The sequence below is a fragment of the Neoarius graeffei genome, chromosome 19 (assembly GCF_027579695.1).
Source record: "Neoarius graeffei isolate fNeoGra1 chromosome 19, fNeoGra1.pri, whole genome shotgun sequence".
NCBI classification, from domain to species: Eukaryota; Metazoa; Chordata; class Actinopteri; order Siluriformes; family Ariidae; genus Neoarius; species Neoarius graeffei.
In genome coordinates this window covers 1,408,058-1,427,126 of record NC_083587.1, presented here as the reverse complement: position 1 = coordinate 1,427,126, position 19,069 = coordinate 1,408,058, and the positions used below count along the sequence as shown (strand labels likewise).

At 45.1% G+C, this 19,069-nt stretch overlaps 1 protein-coding gene and 1 pseudogene across 1 annotated transcript in view; one reads left to right on the top strand and one right to left on the bottom strand.

Moving 5' to 3' along the window:
- The window catches only part of LOC132867784 (histone H3-like), a 1,068,851-nt gene that overhangs the window by 311,006 nt on the left and 738,776 nt on the right, over positions 1–19,069 (bottom strand). The gene's annotated exons all lie outside the window — the stretch shown is intronic.
- LOC132866986 (zinc finger protein 431-like) overlaps positions 3,758–19,069 on the top strand; it is a 138,385-nt pseudogene continuing 123,073 nt past the window's right edge.

The following is a 19,069-nucleotide window of genomic DNA, read 5'->3' as shown; positions in this document are numbered from 1 at the left end:
TCACCATTAGCTTAAAGAAGACTCAAGTGATGGGACAAGGTGTTGATCAGCTTCCCTCCATCACAATTGCTGACCAGGAGCTGGAAACAGGCAATAAGTTTGTTTACCTGGGCTCTTTAATCTCTAACAATCTGTCCTTGGACAGCCAGATCAACAGACGCATTGGAAAGGCTGCATCAACCTTTGCCAGACTGTCCAAGAGAGTCTGGACCAACAACAAGCTCATGGAGCACATCAAGATCCAAGTGTACAGGGCCTGTGTACTGAACATACTGCTCTATGGCAGCGAATCTTGGACCCTGAAACCAAGGCAGGAGCAAAGACTCAATTTGTTCCACATGCACTACCTGAGGCATATCCTGGGAATCACTTGGAGAGACAAGGTCCCCAACAACATAATGCTCCAGAGGGCCAACATCACCTCCATGTTTGCCTTGCTGAAGCAGAGACACATGTGCTGGCTAGGACACATCTCCAGCATGCCAGATGCAGGGGCGGTCCTGGGGGCGGTCCGACCGGGCAGCTGCCCGGGGCGGCATCGCGGGGGGGTGGCATGAGCGCGGGCACGAAAAAAAAAAACGGTCCCAAAAAAAAAGGTCCCCCCCAAAAAAACAAGATGGATGGGGGGGTGTGAACATTTTGGATGGGGAAGCCCAATACCAAAGTTGCGCAGGTGACGTCATCAGTGTGTGTGCTTGTCGTAGCCCCATAATATGCACAATCCCGCCAGCGGAACATTGTACTAGTCATCAAAAAGACTTTACTACAATAGTACTACACTACTATGACACAGAGTCTTAAGTAATACATTACAACTTGATCATTGCCATTCTGGTAACAGCAAATTTATAACGGGCCGTGTCCGCGACGTACAACACACGACGAGAAATGTCTAAACGACCATGTAAAGCTGTTAACATTCTGTTGGGTAATACAGAGCCCAACGCGGGGCAGCTCCAAAAAAAAAGGTCCCCTCCAAAAACCCCCCCGAAAAAAAACAAGACGGGCGGGGGGGGGAGGCGGCGCCAGCAGGGGGTTTTGCCCGGGGAGTAAATCACTCTAGGATCGCCACTGGCCAGATGGATGTATCCCTAAGGACCTCCTCTACAGAGAGCTGGCATCTGGTCACAGACCAGTCAGCTGTCCTCAGCTTTGCTACAAGGACACTTGAAAACATGACCTCAAAGCTCTCACCATTGACATGAACTCCTGGCAGATGCTTGCAGCAGACAGGTGTGCCTGGAAACTGGCAATGACAAAAGGTCTGTCAGTTTTTGAGGAGAGTCTCATGCAGAGAGCTGATGAGAAAAGAGCTGCACGCAAATCTTGTCCTACAGCTGTCAGTGCTGCTACACAGTTCTGCTGTGCAAAGTGTGGAAGAGACTGCCATTCCTGCACTGGACAACTGAAAGTGTTCCTAGGGCACACTCTCATGGTCCTCTGGGATCGACGGCTGCCTACTACGACACTTATGCAACCAGCTTATTGTGTGTTTTTTATTTTTTATGCTTTTCTCAGTAACCGATTTGTCTGTTTTTCAATACAGGTTATACAGGTACAGGTTATAGGTCACATAGGTGAGGTTATAGGTGGGAAACGTTTTAAAATTATTTATCATGGTTTCATTTTTTATTACATCAGAAAAACCTATCATTTAATGGGGTGTGTACACTTTTTATATCCACTGTATGAGTTTTATTTATATGTGTACACACACACGAGGGTAAGTCAAAAAGTTCTAAGACAAATGAAAAAAATCTTTATTTATGAAAATAAAGCTATTTCTCTACATATTCTCCATTTAAGTCTTCTTCTGCAAGCGATGTTTCCATCGGAGAATTCCTTCTTTGTATTCCTTTTTTGAATTCTTTTCAAATTATAGCATCTGTCTTAGAACTTCTTCACTTACCCTCATATATCTCATCTCATTATTTCTAGCCGCTTTATCCTTCTACAGGGTCACAGGCAAGCTGGAGCCTATCCCAGCTGACTATGGGCAAAAGGTGGGGTACACCCTGGACAAGTCGCCAGGTCATCACAGGGCTGACACATAGACACAGACAACCATTCACACCTACAGTCAATTTAGAGTCACCAGTTAGCCTAACCTGCATGTCTTTGGACTGTGGGGGAAACCGGAGCACCCGGAGGAAACCCACACGGACACAACATGCAAACTCTGCACAGAAAGGCCCTCGCCGGCCACGGGGCTCGAACCCAGACCTTCTTGCTGTGAGGCGACAGCGCTAACCACTACACCACCGTGCCGCCACCCTCATATATATAGTATGTTAAGTTATATTAATTTTATTTTATGTTTCTTTATAGGGCATTCTTTAATTGGGGCCCAGGTCTGTTGTGTGACCCCCACCATAATTTTGTTTCTTATTTTACTTTTTGAAAGTTTAATAAAACAAAACAAACCATGAAGACCACTGATGCTTTGTTATTGTTCAAAGAAATAGGCCAAGACATTTTTCATAAAAGGAGAGATACAGTGGTGCTTGAAAGTTTGTGAACCCTTTAGAATTCTCTATATTTCTGCATAAATATGACCTAAAACATCATCAGGCTTGTACAGTTATACAGGGGCTAACACCATCTGGGCCTGCTGATTTTCCTGCATGGAGTCTCTTCAGCTGTCTTCTCACTTGCTCCTCGCTGACGATCGGTGCGGAGGGATGAAGATGTTTCTGGGGTCGGGGTACTCAGCCAGGGGTCTGTTGAGGAGGTGCGACCGAGATCCTGAAATGGAGATGAGGTTGGGCAAGAAGATGCGGGGGAGGGGCGAGAATGTGAAGTGTGTGGTTGTAGCCATCCCGCAGAAGAGTGGTGGTGGTGGGTTGGGGTCACGCCATCAAATCTGTTGAAATAAAGATTCAGCTCATTTGCCATTTCCACATTGCCATCCTCTCCTTCATTGCTGGTTGGCTTGTAACCAGCGATGGTCTTCATTCCACTCCACACCTCTCTACACCGGTGGGTAGACAGTAGGTGTGTTATGCTGCATGAGCAGCAGTTCAAATAGATGCAGTCTGCTGGCTTTATGTGCCTCAGAGGAGTCTTCTTTATTATTCCGCCCATGTTGTGCTATGCATCAGTTCCACTGGAAGCAAACAGCCCCAGAGAATTTTAGCTTCTAGCAGAAAAAACACCCCCAGCACAGACATGTTCAGAACAACCAAATGGGTCCAGGCATGAAACATTACACTTTTTAAAATGACATTATAATTGTTATTTGTAGAAATGTGTGAGGGGGCGGCACAGTAGTGTAGTGGTTAGCGCTGTCGCCTCACAGCAAGAAGGTCCTGGGTTCGAGCCCCGGGGCCGGCGAGGGCCTTTCTGTGTGGAGTTTGCATGTTCTCCCCGTGTCCGCGTGGGTTTCCTCCGGGTGCTCCGGTTTCCCCCACAGTCCAAAGACATGCAGGTTAGGTTAACTGGTGACTCTAAATTGACCGTAAGTGTGAATGTGAGTGTGAATGGTTGTCTGTGTCTATGTGTCAGCCCTGTGATGACCTGGCGACTTGTCCAGGGTGTACCCCGCCTTTCGCCCGTAGTCAGCTGGGATAGGCTCCAGCTTGCCTGCGACCCTGTAGAAGGATAAAGCGGCTAGAGATAATGAGATGAGATGAGAAATGTGTGAGGGTTTGGTTGGGAAAGGCGTCCTCCACCCTGAAGCTCCACTCCAGTCCAGGTGGTGGCGCTAACGCGTCCAGTAGCTGCTTCTCCAACCGACAGAAAACACTGGAGAAGAAAAAGAAGAGGGAAAAAGGAAAAACCCGCTGCTTCCATGAACCGCATCAGCCCCTCGGTTTATAAAAATAAAAGCGCGTTATTGTGTCTGGCTCTGAGGATTTAAAACCCTGAGGTAAGTTAAACTGAAGGTGTGTGGTCGAATCCCTAATCCAGCTCCACTTTCCTGTTTTGGTGAACTCCGTTCAGTATGAAATAATGCCGTGTGCACTCTCGGTAGTGCACTACTTATCCACTCAGGAGAGAGCTGTAGTTTGGCTAACCTGTTTAGTTGTATGTTTAAAGTATTTAAATAATCTTCACTTAAAGCTATTTCCATCACATTATTTTTTTTTTCTAAATTGCAACTTCCTCGCCATTCCAACTTTTATTTCTCAAAATTCCGACTTGATTCCTCACAGGCTTTTTCCCCTCTTTTTATTTTATTTTATGTTTAATATTTTAAAGCCAATCAGGCAGCCTCACCCCCTCTGCAGTGTATTAAGCAGAAAGCTTTACACATTGAAAATGAAGATGGATGAAATCATAGGGGACTGTTTTAGGCATGGTTTCCCCAACCGAGAAATCTTGTTACTGGAAGAATCGTATGGTGTTGAGCTCTAAGCCTCTGATCCCTGGAGAGAGAGAGAGAACTCTGTCTAACGATGAGCTCTGGCAGCAACGAAACTTCTTACTTTAACTCAAGGCTAAAAGCCCAACTCGCAAAGCTCTGTGTTCTGTTTCCGCGCTGGTTTTATTCTTAAAGGCGTCCTGCGGTAATTTCAGCAATCAGGCTATATCATGTGTCAAAATGTCGGGTTTGGTGGGTTATTCAAGCCCCTCGGTTTCCCGCGATCTCAGTGTCACGATGCGCCCGCTACAAGCATTTAAAGTTGACGCGCACAGCCAAATTTAGGCAGCCAGCCGTTAACTAGGTCAACTTATGTGTGACGTCATACCAGTAACCTCCCTTGGGTGATGCTGGCCTGTCCCCATGTTTTCTCTATAGCGTGCGTTTACCAGAGTTGTTTACATTGCGGATTTTGTGGATAGTTTTGAACACTCAAAACACTATGAAATGATGTATTAATATTCTGTGATACAAAATGCCTAATCGGTGTATTGTGTTTGGCTGTAACAACGAACACTGAACACTATTTGTGACTGTTGTTATCAATGGATCTGATTTCAAGGTCATGGCTAGGTATTGATAGAAAAAAATTATTTTTTTAAAAACACATTGTGGCAGCGGGGGCGTGGTCAAGCGCAGGTTTGTGACAGGAGGGCGGAGCCAGGGAAGGTGAGTGGCAGAATCATTACACCTGACGGTAATTAACCTGTGTTGTGTGTGTTTTCCCAGTCACCGCGCCCTATTTAAGGAGGCAGAGGGAGAGCAGAGAAGAGCTCATCCCGGGACAAGAACACAGTGTGTGTGTTTTGCTATCAGATTAAAACTGGCGGTTATACTGAAAAGTCTGGCAATAAAAAGCCTATTTGCATCCGAAGCGTTGTCCTGCCGTCCTCTGTGCTCCACCCACACTTCAGAGAGCTCTACAGTGGTGCCAAAACCCGGGACAAGGTGGAGCACCAACCTCGCAGCCCCATGGAATCCTCCCCGTTCGCTGACCTGGTCCACGCCCTCGCCACGGCTCAGCAAAGCCAGCACCAGGCGCTCGTCATGTTCCAAAAGGAGCAAGAGCGGCGCTTCGAAGCCCTGGTGCTGGCCCAGCAGGAAGATCACGAGGCGTTCCGGCATCTCCTCGCGTCGGCGAGGTCCACCAGCGCCCCGGCCGCGGGCCCGCAGGACGACCTCGAGGCGTTTCTCACATTGTTCGAGCAGGTCGCCGAAGCCTCGGGGTGGCCGATGGAGCAGCGCGTGGCGCGCCTCCTCCCCCTCCTGACGGGAGAGGCGCAGCTGGCCGCGCTATAACTCCCCACCGACCGCCGGCCTACGCGGACCTTCGCCGGGCCGTCCTCCAGCGCGTGGGGCGCACGCCAGAACAACAGCGCCAGCGCTTCCGCGCGCTGGAGGACGGCCCGGCGAAGGTCCGCGTAGGCCAGCCGGCGGGGAGTTATAGCGCGGCCAGCTGCGCCTCTCCCGTCAGGAGGGGGCTTCCATGGGGAGGATTCCATGGGGCTGCGAGGTTGGTGCTCCACCTTGTCCCGGGTTTTGGCACCACTGTAGAGCTCTCTGAAGTGTGGGTGGAGCACAGAGGACGGCAGGACAACGCTTCGGATGCAAATAGGCTTTTTATTACCAGACTTTTCAGTATAACCGCCAGTTTTAATCTGATAGCGAAACACACACATTGTGTTCTTGTCCCGGGATGAGCTCTTCTCTGCTCTGCCTCCTTAAATAGGGCGCGGTTACTGGGAAAACACACAAAACACAGGTTAATTACCGTCAGGTGTAATGATTCTGCCACTCACCTTCCCTGGCTCCGCCCTCCTGTCACAGACCGGCGCTTGACCACGCCCCCGCTGCCACACACGTTTTAAGTGTTTCTATGTATCAATCATTAATTGTACAAAATGATTTTCATACATTTATGTATTTGTCATATCTTTCTTTGCCACATGAAGTGTTGTCTTGATAACACATGTGGCACATAATTTTAGCAAATGGATGACAGAAGATTAATTGAAAGATTTATGCCACAGAGCTGCCTTTAACTAATAATTATCACTTATTACTGACGATTGTATGTTTACTAAACAATACAATACAAAGCTCAATACTCCCAGCCTATAACATACTGAATATCAAGTTAAAATCAACCGCAATAAAAGGAAAATGATGAAAACTGGAATATCAAGGGGTCTACCGTATCAGAAGGCCCACTGCATTTCGCGAGATCGCAAGCTGTCAAGTTGCTAGAATTCAATCTTTCTAGCTATACTTTCACCCCCTACAGCTATCAGTATTATACATAATCATAGATTAATCACACAGCATTCTAATTCAAGTGAAAATGGTCTTTAAAAATACACATAACTAGTGATTTAGTCAGAGAAACCAACCAAAACAAGTCTTCAAGTCGCCGGTCTTCATTCTCGTCTTTGTTTCTGTCGTCGTCAGAACTGTCCTCATTTTCTTCTGAAGATGAGCGCTCAGGTTCAAATCTGTAAGGCTGGATACCACCAGGACATTCAGCTGTCAAAATCTCTACTTGTGGGCCATTTTCTTCTGTATCGGTAAAATCAAAGCTAATTTCCTCAGCATCGCTCCTATTTTCTGGTGTGTCCGTCATTGCAACTGCACCGAGTGGTTACTGGTATGACGTCACGCAGCTGTTCCATTGACCGAGAGGGGGCGCTGCGAACGCGGAAAATTTCAAATGATGGGCATGATCAAATAAGGACCGATTACAACCGCGGGAAGCTTTTGAAAAATCGACGGTCAATTTATTTCGAATCTCAAAAGCATTCTGGTGCAGAATAATGCGACTTTTATCGCCACTGCGTGACGCCTTTAAAGTGCCCAGGAGTGATTTGTGTCTCCACTGCTCTGATGCTTCTTTCAGGAGGTTGGTCTGCTCGCTGCGATTCTTCATCCGCCATGCTGTCTTCTGTTCACAAAACCAAAAAAAAAAAAAAGAAAAAGTTGCATCTGTAAGAAGTGTAGATTGTTGACTGAGGGTAATCCTAATCGCGTCATAACTGATCATGATTTAGCTGAGTTCATGTGGAGAGTTTGGCCAACATTATTACCTCTGCCGAGGAGGTTGTGCATTCAGTGCAGTTTATTGTCCAATAAATTGACTTTATTTGTATAATCCTTTTAACAATAGGCATTATCACAAACCAGCTTGACAGAAAAATACAGATTTTAAATATATGACTTAATTAGCACCCTGGTATAACGATGACACTCGCACTTTAAAACAGACTACTCGAAAACTGGAATGTAAATGGCGTCAAACAAAATTGGTAGCGTTCAAATTAGCGTGGGAGGAGAGCTTCCTGAAGTATAGAAAAGCTCTGAGTGCTGCGAGATCAACATATCTCCCCTCCCTAATAGAAGATAACAAAAATAATCCTAGATTCCTATTTAATACTGTAGCAAAATTAACCAGGAATAAGTCCACTATAGACGCATGCACACCTGCAGTATGTAGCAGCAACGACTTCATGAATTTTTTCAACGACAAAATTGAAAATATCCGACAAAAAAAATTCTAACTACTAATTGAAGGTCAGGCAATTTAAGTAGCCCTGTAGTTAACAATATAACTATTATATCAGGAATTAGAATGTTTTACTCCCCTTATACAGGGCTCGACATTAACAGTTGTCCGCTTGTCCAGGACAAGTGATCCTTTATGTCGGACAAGTTCATCGTCTCAGTTACTTGTCCAATTGGACAAGTGCCAAAATACGCCGATATTCGGGTTACATATCAAATTTATCAGTTTATTCACACGATTTCCGAAGCATCTCACTCGACATATTGTTTTGATGAATCGCCAGATGTTTCTCTTCGGAAAGAGCGATGTGAGCATGCGCAATATTCTGCTCGCGAAACCGGCCAATACCGCTTCGTGTATTTTGAGCTGAAAAGTAAATGGTCGTTTACCAGACCCTCCAGGATTTCGCGATGTTGCGATTTGCAACTTCAACGCAAATTCAATGAATCCCCGTGAATTCAGGGTGGTGTTGCAATTATATCCAATCACCGCAACTTTCCTGCAAATTTGACCAATCGTTGGCGTCGTCTTGAGGTGACGTCGACAAACTACCTTCCGCCTTACTTCCGTGTTTCCGTTCAAGAGAAGCAGCATGTGTGAGTCAGTGTTTATATAGGCTTAAATTCTGTTACTGAAAGTGTGTTATGTTTACAGTGAAGGACTGTGTGCACTTTACATTATTTTTTTTTTTTACTTAATACAAGAAGTTAATGGATGCCAACATTTTTGCCAAAATGGTATTTTATTTTCCATTGTTTAGGCAGCTTCAGCGTCATACTGTGAGATTCTGTTCAAATTGTTTTTTTTCTTCTATGAAGCCTGAGCCATTTATTTTATTAGTTTATAATTATTGTTTAATTTAGTCTTCAGGAGAGACTGCCTGCACACAGTACTGGTATTAATAGTTTTTTTTCTTACATGAAAGCTGAGGCATTTATATTATATTTTAAGGTAACTTCATGTTGTGCTGTGAGGTTCTATGCACTTTAACTTTTGAACCAACAGGTGCATTTGGATAAGTAAAGCCTATTTTTCTGCATTTTTGTAGTCCTAGTAATCTTTTATATTGGTAAAGTTGTTTATAGGACCATTTCTCAGTGTCTTTGTTTTTTTAATCAATAGTTTTTCAGTAATAATATTTAACATATCACTCAATTTTAATCACAAAAAGAAAATCGCAACAATTTCTCGCAACTTTCACTTCGTCCCGCAATGTAATCGCAACAAAAACCTAAAAAACACCGCAACTTTCATCGCAACCATACAGGAGCCAAAATGAATATTTAGACAACAACAATTAATCAGTGGAAGATATATATTCAAAGTTAATAATTTAAAAATGAAAATATACTGTATAATTTTAATTTTCTGGTTTTCAATTTCTCATAAATAAATTAATGACTGATGGAGTCCAATTTTTTTCTGCAGTGAATAGATTGTGTTAAAGTAATTCTGGTGAAATTAGTTTATTACAAATAGTTTGTGTTTTTTTTTTTTTTTCTCAAATTTTTCTTCGGACAAGCCAACTTCACATTCGCACAAGTAAATTTCCTTTCAACTTGCCCGACAGGACAAGTGGTTTCAAAAGTTAATGTAGAGCCCTGCCTTATACCCCTTTTCCACCAAATCAGTTCCAGGGCTGGTTCGGGGCTGGTGCTGGTTCACAACTCGTTCAACTTGCGAGCCAGCTGAGAACCAGTTTGCTTTTCCATAGCTCGGGGTGCTAAGGGGAGCCACGTCAGTTATGTTGCTGTATACGTCAGTTATGTCGCTGCGTTTGCATAAACCTTGGCGCGAATATCGAAGCAACAACAACACGGAGAAGAAGAAGAAGCAGCAACAACAATAATGGATGACTTCGCGTTTGTACAGCTGCTGCTTCTCGTTGCTTAAAAATGGCAACCTTTCGCGGTCTTGCTATTGTTGTTGGTCTTAACAACTCCGCAAGCCTGTGGTAAAGGTGGCAAGGAAAAACTCCCTCAGACGATATGAGGAAGAAACCTTGAGAGGAACCAGACGCAAAAGGGAACCCATCCTCATTTGGGCAACAACAGACAACATGACTATAATATTAAGTTTTAACATGAAGACAGTTTTGTTGATGATGTAACTCTTCATTGATGGAAACTTGAGTGCAAAACTTTTCATGACAACTGCAGTCCTAAAGTTAGCAAGTCAACTGTAGTCCTCAGCCATAAAAGCATTACTGTAAGTGTCCAGAGCGTCCTCCAAGTGTGACTTTCAACTGTCTTCATGGGGCCGTCCTCCACAGGAGCAATGCGATGAGACTCCAACCAGACACAGGGCACCAGGATGGATCAGGCAGGTCCGAGGAGCAGAAGAGGTTCAGCATCTCGATCCCAGGACCGACATGTAACTCAGAGGGACAGATTTTGGGGGGAGGGAGAGAAAACACAGGTTGTTAGGTATGCCCAATGTCACCTAAATAAGTGTAGGCAACAGGTGTCAATGTCTAAAAATAACACAAGTATTAAGTCTGTGTGGTAGGCTCGCAGAAATGAGAGTCCTGACATCAGGCATAATACACAGCAATGGCATGTTAATATGGTTAAAAATATCATGACCTGCTCTGGCTGGATGCTTGATTGGGTGATGGGAGCACACTCCTGAGCAATGAGACAGTTGGACTTATAGATCAGAGTGAGTGCAGGCAGATGCAGATGGGACCCTTGGGGCTGGCCAAGACAATTCAGTTACATTTCACCGGGTCTGGGACATGCGACAGAATGTCTGACGGCTGATTCCCTGCAGGCTACGAGAGCCAGTCGAGGTCTCCACCCTCTCCACCAAAAGATTTGGGCCATTTTCAAAAAATTGTACCAGTTACGGTAAAGAAATGAAAAAAAAATTGTCACTCTTTCTATAAATGTACAAAAAGATTGCCGATCGATTAAAATCAAGTCCTACTAATCAGCAAAGCTAGATTCCTATCATTTTTATAAAAAATTTTAATTTTTCTGAAACTGTGGCTTTCTTTACCGTTACCATACCAAAAAAGCTTTTATTGTATTTCATCTGGTACACAATGACTTAAAATATTTTAAATTCAATTCTATTTGCCTATTTGGCCCGGAAATCTAGAGAAAAACAGACATTTATGCATGATTTTCTCTTTACCATTACCAAAGTTTCTTTACCGTTACTAGGAATGGCAAAGGTAAAGAGGTGTCTCATTCTCTTACAACACAGCATGACAGTTATGCTTTCAAATAATTGCTCATATTTCATCACTCAAACTTAATCAACAACTACAAATAGTTTCTATTTGATCACTGATGTCTATAGAGGTTTTCGACCCACGTGACCGTTGCCATGTCAACAAGTAGCCGGCGCCATTTTGATGGTCACAAATATGGCGACTACCGGTAGCGATACACTGTTGATCATGACGAAGTCTCATTGTCGAGTATTTTATCCGGCCTAGATGACGCGAGTAAGAAGCGATATCACCAGAAAATCAATGATGCTGGTGTACGTGATCCGTACATGTTACCAGGCTATCTTTTTCTGGCTTTGCAGCGCTGCAGCGCGGGTGATCTTCCTGACCTGCAGTCAGGCGTGTGGGAAATACCAGGGAAAAAACATAAAAGAAAAAGGAGCGAGATGCAGAAAACACCTTCACTATCCAGCGACGTAGGGCATTTACAGGGCGAGCAGAGGGAGAGGTATTTGCAAAAATTGAGGTTAGCAGGCTTGGAGAACGATGTTTACCTGCTTCCACCAGGATTGTTCACTGACGTACGGAAGTACACCAAGCCCTCATCTTTACCTGACTTCGGCCCACATGATCTGTATACCTATGTCGTTAAAAACCAGGCTGGGTAACATGCCTACATCAGTGGGTCGTCCCTGGAGCCGGTGGTCGCCATCTTATTACAGCTAAGGTTTGTTCACATTTTCATTTACTTTCGGTCCTCAGGATAAACAAAATGTTATTAAATGTCATTGAAATAACTTCTTAGTCTGTTGAGACATGGCCCGTTATAAATTTGCTGTTACCAGGCAATGACCAAGAACTGTATTATTAGGGTCGGTGTAGTTGTAGCAGTGCACTAGCAGCTAGCTGTTAGCACTAGCTAATGTCAACAACAGTAGCTAGTATGTTACTGTAGCAATGTTTACGTTCAGTCATTTGGATGACTGTTAAAACCTTTCAGTCTCAAGTTTTTCCTTTACTGTATTTACTAGTTTACTGAGCTAGCGCGCTCGGGCAGGCTGGGAGCGAGCGCGCTTGCTCGGGCAGGCTGGGAGCGAGCGCGCTCGCTCCCAGCCTGCCCGAGCTAGCGCGCTCGCTCCCAGCCTGCCCGAGCTAGCGCGCTCGCTCCCAGCCTGCCCGAGCTAGCGCGCTCGCTCCCAGCCTGCCCGAGCTAGCGCGCTCGCTCCCAGCCTGCCCGAGCTAGCGCGCTCGCTCCCACAGGGGTGATAGCGTTCCGGCGCCGCGCCGGATTTCCGGCGTACAGTGGCTGGGGAAAAAAAAAAAAATCTAGTTCGCCCATTGTCCTGTGTCATTCTGAGATGCGCAGATAGACAGTAAAGGGAATTCGCATGATATGGAACTAGTGGGAAAAAAGTGCCGGCACGGCACGAATTAGACGGGTCTAATTTGTGCCGTGACGGCACTTTTTTCCCACTAGTTCCATATCATGCGAATTCCCTTTACTGTCTATCTGCGCATCTCAGAATGACACAGGACAATGGGCGAACTAGATTTTTTTTTTTTTCCCCAGCCACGGTACGCCGGAAATCCGGCGCGGCGCCGGAACGCTATCACCCCTGCTCCCAGCCTGCCCGAGCTAGCGCGCTCGCTCCCAGCCTGCCCGAGCTAGCGCGCTCGCTCCCAGCCTGCCCGAGCTAGCGCGCTCGCTCCCAGCCTGCCCGAGCTAGCGCGCTCGCTCCCAGCCTGCCCGAGCTAGCGCGATCGCTCCCAGCCTGCCCGAGCTAGCGCGATCGCTCCCAGCCTGCCCGAGCTAGCGCGATCGCTCCCAGCCTGCCCGAGCTAGCGCGATCGCTCCCAGCCTGCCCGAGCTAGCGCGATCGCTCCCAGCCTGCCCGAGCTAGCGCGATCGCTCCCAGCCTGCCCGAGCTAGTGCGCTAGCTCAGTAAACTAGTAAATACAGTAAAGGAAAAACTTGAGACTGAAAGGTTTTAACAGTCATCCAAATGACTGAACGTAAACATTGCTACAGTAACATACTAGCTACTGTTGTTGACATTAGCTAGCTTGACCTTCAAAATGGCGGACACCGGGGCATCACGTCACCTGTGACGTCACGTCGAAATCCTCTATAAGATATGTGCATCACGGTAAAGAAAGTATATTTGTGTGACATGAGTAATTAATGAAATGTTTTGCTCACCTTTCAGCCTCCACTGCCTCAAAAAAAATCAAAATGGAGTCCCAACATCCTGGCACTTCAGGATGTCGAACAGCTCCCTCTTTAGCAAGCACTAGGAACTAATTATTTTCAAAAATGTTTTTGGGTAACGGTAAACTAAAGTAACACAACAATATTTTTTGAATTTATAAAAAAAAAAACCAAATCAGATAATGTACTCAATACTTTTGTTTAAACACCTAATTAGTTATTTTTCTGAAAAATAAAATTTACTCCTGAGTAAGTTCAAGAATGTAAGATATATTTATGAATAATTAGTTTTTGCATTGGTAACGGTAAAGAAAAATTATAACATAAATCACTCTTATTTTTCTTATTAAATAAGATAAAAACTTCAGTATGAAAATGTAGAGAGGTTTTTATTGTCTATGCAGTTATGTGAATCATTTTTCAATTAAACCCCTCTGTTCTGATGAGAAACTGAAAAATAAGTGAAGACGACTTCTTTACCGTAATGGGTACATTTTTTTTTTTTTTTTTTTTGAAAATGGCCCATTTCCTGTTGACTCCATGTAACTCATACCCCTTTTCCACCAAATCAGTTCCAGGGCTGGTTCGGAGCCGGTGCTGATTCACAACTCGTTCAACTTGCGAGCCAGCTGAGAACCAGTTTGCTTTTCTATAGCTCACGGTGCTAAGCGGAGCCGCGTCAGTTACGTCGCTGCATACGTCAGTTACGTCGCTGCATACGTCAGTTACGTTGCTACATTTGCATAAACCTTGGCGCGAATATCAAAGCAAAAACAACACGGAAGAAGCAGCAGCGGCAACAACAATAATAAATATAGCTGCAAGCAGCAATGTGGGGGCCAAGCAGTCTATGAGCCTAGTCGTCAGGCTCGCAGAATGCATTTGGGCCAGACAGATGGTCACGAGCACCCACAAGAAGTTTCATGTCGATATACCATCGTTTGACTGAGATACAAGGTCATTTGCTGTTTGGTGGCTTCACCATCAAATTCGATTGACTGTGATGGCTGAAATTACTTCAAGTGTACTAGGTGTGTGTGTGTGTGTGTGCGTGTGTGTGTGTGTGTGAGAGAGAGAGTGTGTGTGTGTGTGTGTGTGTGTGAGAGAGAGAGTGTGTGTGTGTGTGTGTGTGTGTGTGTGTGTGTGTGAGAGAGAGAGAGTGTGTGTGTGTGTGTGTGTGTGTGTGTGTGAGAGAGAGAGAGTGTGTGTGTGTGTGTGTGTGTGTGTGTGTGTGTGTGAGAGAGAGTGTGTGTGAGAGAGAGAGAGAGAGAGAGAGTGTGTGTGTGTGTGTGTGTGTGTGTGTGTGCGCGCGTGTGTGTGAGAGAGAGAGAGTGTGTGTGTGAGAGTGTGTATGTGTGGGAGAGAGAGAGTGAGAGTGTGTGTGAGAGAGAGTGTGTGGGAGAGAGAGTGTGTGTGAGAGAGAGAGAGAGAGAGAGAGAGAGAGTGTGTGTGTGTGTGTGTGTGTGTGAGAGAGAGAGAGTGTGTGTGTGTGTGTGTGTGTGTGTGTGTGTGCGTGTGTGTGTGAGTGAGTGCGTGTGTGTGTGAGTGAGTGCGTGTGTGTGTGTGTGTGAGAGAGTGAGTGTGTGTGTGTGTGTGAGAGAGTGAGTGTGTGTGTGTGAGAGAGTGAGTGTGTGTGTGAGAGAGAGAGAGTGTGTGTGAGAGAGAGTGAGTGAGTGAGTGTGTGTGTGTGTGTGTGTGTGTGTGTGTGAGAGAGAGAGAGTGAGTGAGTGTAAGCTTCCAAAACTGCGACTTTGACCTGTTGGTGGCGCTAGAGAGTTTGAGGTGCTGAGTTGAAATTTGGTGACAAGATCCTTGAGGCAGCCTTGAATCAGTCTGCCAAGTTTAAAAACCTCTAGTCAGATGATTCTATGCGTTGCCATAGAATATCATTGATTTTAACAAAATTCAAAATGGCAGAAAATCCCCAAGGCAGAATATGACGTAATAGGGTGCGTTGGATTCGGCTTGAGCCATGGATTCCAGAGATAGTGGAATTTTGTTTCTACCCAAAACGCATCATGAGATATGAGCCAAAAGACATTTTTCCCAGTTATAGCGCCCCCTAGCAGCCAATTTGTTCCAAATTTTTTGCTCCCCTTTGGGGAGTGGTGCTGCATAATCCCACCAAGTTTTCTTAAGATAGGCCAAAGGGTGGCCGAGAAATGAGCACACTTCCTGTTTTGCATCTGCCATCCAAATTTGATTGGCTGACACGGCCAAACGCTTATGAAATTCTAAAAATCGGGTAGGTTTCTTGTGCAGCTTCTTCGTCAGTTGCCATCTACCAAGTTTGGGAGAAATTGTTCAAAAATTGAGGGAGGAGAAGCATTTCAAGTGATTTTCACTTAATTCAAAATGGCGGAAAATCTACTGGGTGGAATATGACGAGACAGGGCACGTTGGATTCGGTTTGGCCCACGCATTCCAGCGGTCCTAAGAGTCTGATGATCAGACGTATGCTTCAAAAGAAACAAGCAGAAATGTACCTGCGACTTTGACCTGTTGGTGGCGCTAGAGAGTTTGAGGTGCTGAGTTGAAATTTGGTGACATGATCCTTGAGGCAGCCTAGAATCAGTGTGCCAAGTTTAAAAACCTCGAGTCAGATGGTTCTATGCGTTGCCATCGACTTTCATTGATTTTAACAAAATTCAAAATGGCGGAAAATCCTCAAGTCAGAATATGACGTCATAGGGTGCGATGGATTCGTCTTGACCCATGGATTCCAGAGATAATGAAATTTTGTTACTACCCAAAAGGCATCATGAGATATGAGCCAAAAGACATTTTTCCCAGTTATAGCGCCCCCTAGCTGCCAATTTGTTCCAAATTTTATGCAGCCCTTTGGGGAGGCGTGCTGCATAATGCCACCAACTTTCGTTAAGATATGCCAAAGGGTGGCCGAGAAATGAGCACACTTCCTGTTTTGCATCTGCCATCCAAATTTGATTGGCTGCCACGGCCAAACGCTTAGGAAATTCTAAAAACCGGGTAAGTATTTTATGCAGCTTAGTCCCCAGGTGCCATCTACCAAGTTTGGGAGAAATTGTTCCAGAATTGAGGGAGGAGAAGCATTTTAATTGATTTTCACATAATTCAAAATGGCGGAAAATCTCCTGGGTGGAATATGACGAGACAGGGCGCGTTGGATTCCTTTTGAGCCAAACATCCCAGCGATACTAAGAATTTGATGATGAGACGTATTGTTCAAAAGTAACAAGCAGAAATGTACCTGTGATTTTGACCTGTTGGTGGCGCTAGAGAGTTTGAGGTGTTGAGTTGAAATTTGGTGACATGATCCTTGAGGCAGCCTAGAATCAGTGTGCCAAGTTTAAAAACCTCTAGTCAGACGGTTCTATGCGTTGCCATAGAATTTCATTGATTTTAACAAAATTCAAAATGGCGGAAAATCCTCAAGGCAGAATATGACGTCATAGGGTGCGATGGATTCGTCTTGACGCATGGATTCCAGAGATAATGGAATTTTGTTTCTACCCAAAACGCATCATGAGATATGAGCCAAAAGACATTTTTCCCAGTTATAGCGCCCCCTAGCAGCCAATTTGTTCCAAATTTTTTGCTGCCCTTTGGGGATGCGTGGTGCATAATGCCACCAAGTTTCGTTAAGATACGCCAAAGGGTGGCCGAGAAATGAGCACACTTCCTGTTTTGCATCTGCCTTCCAATTTTGATTGGCTGCCACGGCCAAACGCTTAGGAAATTGTAAAAACCGGGTAAGTTTTCTATGCAGCTTAGTCCCCAGTTGCCATCTACCAAGTTTGGGAGAAATTCTTCAAAAATTGAGGGAGGAGAAGCATTTTAATTGATTTTCACATAATTCAAAATGGCGGAAAATCTCCTGGGTAGAATATGACGAGACAGGGCGCGTTGGATTCCTTTTGAGCCAAGCATCCCAGCGATACTAAGAATTTGATGATCAGACGTATTGTTCAAAAGTAACAAGCAGAAATGTACCTGTGATTTTGACCTGTTGGTGGCGCTAGAGAGTTTGAGGTGTTGAGTTGAAATTTGGTGACATGATCCTTGAGGCAGCCTAGAATCAGTGTGCCAAGTTTAAAAACCTCTAGTCAGATGGTTCTATGCGTTGCCATAGAATTTCATTGATTTTAACAAAATTCAAAATGGCGGAAAATCCTCAAGGCAGAATATGACGTCATAGGTTGCGATGGATTCGTCTTCAGCCAAGAATTCCTGACATAGTGGAATTTTGTTTCTAGGCCAAACGCATCATGAGATATGAGCCAAAAGACATTTTTCATAGTTATAGCGCCCCCTAGCGGCCAATTTGTTCCAACTTTTTTGTGGCCCTTTGAGAAGGGGTACCGCATAATCCCACCAAGTTTCGTCAAGATCGGCCAAAGGGCCGCCGAGAAATGAGCACACTTCCTGTTTCGCGTCTTCGCAGCCAAATTTGATTGGCTGCCACGGCCAAACGCTTGTGAAATTCAAATCACCGGGTATAACTTTTGTGCAGGTTGGTCCAATTATGCTATCTTCCAAGTTTGGGAGAAATTGGTAAAAAGTTGAGGGAGTTGAAACATTTTAATTGATTTTCACAAAATTCAAAATGGCGGGAAAAATATATGGGCGGAAATGACATCATGGGGTGCGTTGGATTCGTCTTGGCCCAAGGATTCCAGGGATACCAAGTTTTTGAAAATCAGACCAACGGTTCAAAAGTTACAAGCAGAAATGTACCTGGGATTTTGACCTGTTGGTGGCGCTAACGGGTTTGAGGTAGAGGCCTGAAATTTGCTGAGAGGAATGTTGAGAGTGTCTAGAATCAGTGTGCCAAATTTCACAACTTTTTACCAGACGGTTCTATGGGCTGCCATAGACTTGCAGAGGCGGAAGTGGACTGAATAATAATAATAATAATAATAAATATAGCTGCAAGCAGCAATGAGGGGGCCAAGCAATCTATGAGCCTAGTCGTCAGGCTCGCAGAATGCATTTGGGCCAGACAGATGGTCACGAGCACCCACAAGAAGTTTCATGTCGATATACCATCGTTTGACTGAGATACAAGGTCATTTGCTGTTTGGTGGCTTCACCATCAAATTCGATTGACTGTGATGGCTGAAATTACTTCAAGTGTACTAGGTGTGTGTGTGTGTGTGTGTGTGTGTGTGTGTGTGTGTGTGTGTGTGTGTGTGCGTGTGTGTGAGAGAGTGTGCATGAGAGAGTGTGTGTGTGTGTGAGTGTGTGTGTGTGAGAGAGAGAGTGTGTGTGTGTGTGTGTGTGTGTGTGTGTGTGTGTGTGTGAGAGAGAGAGAGTGTGTGTGAGAGAGAGAGAGAGAGAGAGAGAGAGAGAGAGTGTGTGTGTGTGTGTGTGTGTGTGTGTGTGAGAGAGAGAGAGTGTGTGTGAGAGAGAGAGAGAGAGAGAGAGAGAGAGAGTGTGTGTGTGTGTGTGTGTGTGTGTGTGTGTGTGTGTGTGTGTGTGTGTGAGAGAGAGAGTGTGTGTGTGTGAGAGTGTGTATGTGTGTGAGAGAGAGAGTGAGTGTGTGTGTGAGAGAGAGTGTGTGTGAGAGAGAGTGTGTGTGAGAGAGAGTGTGTGTGAGAGAGAGTGTGTGTGAGAGAGAGTGTGTGGGAGAGAGAGTGTGTGGGAGAGAGTGTGTGTGAGAGAGAGAGTGTGTGTGTGTGAGAGTGTGTGTGTGAGAGTGTGTGTGAGAGAGAGAGTGTGTGTGAGAGAGAGAGTGTGTGTGAGAGAGAGTGTGTGTGAGAGAGAGTGTGTGTAAGAGACTGA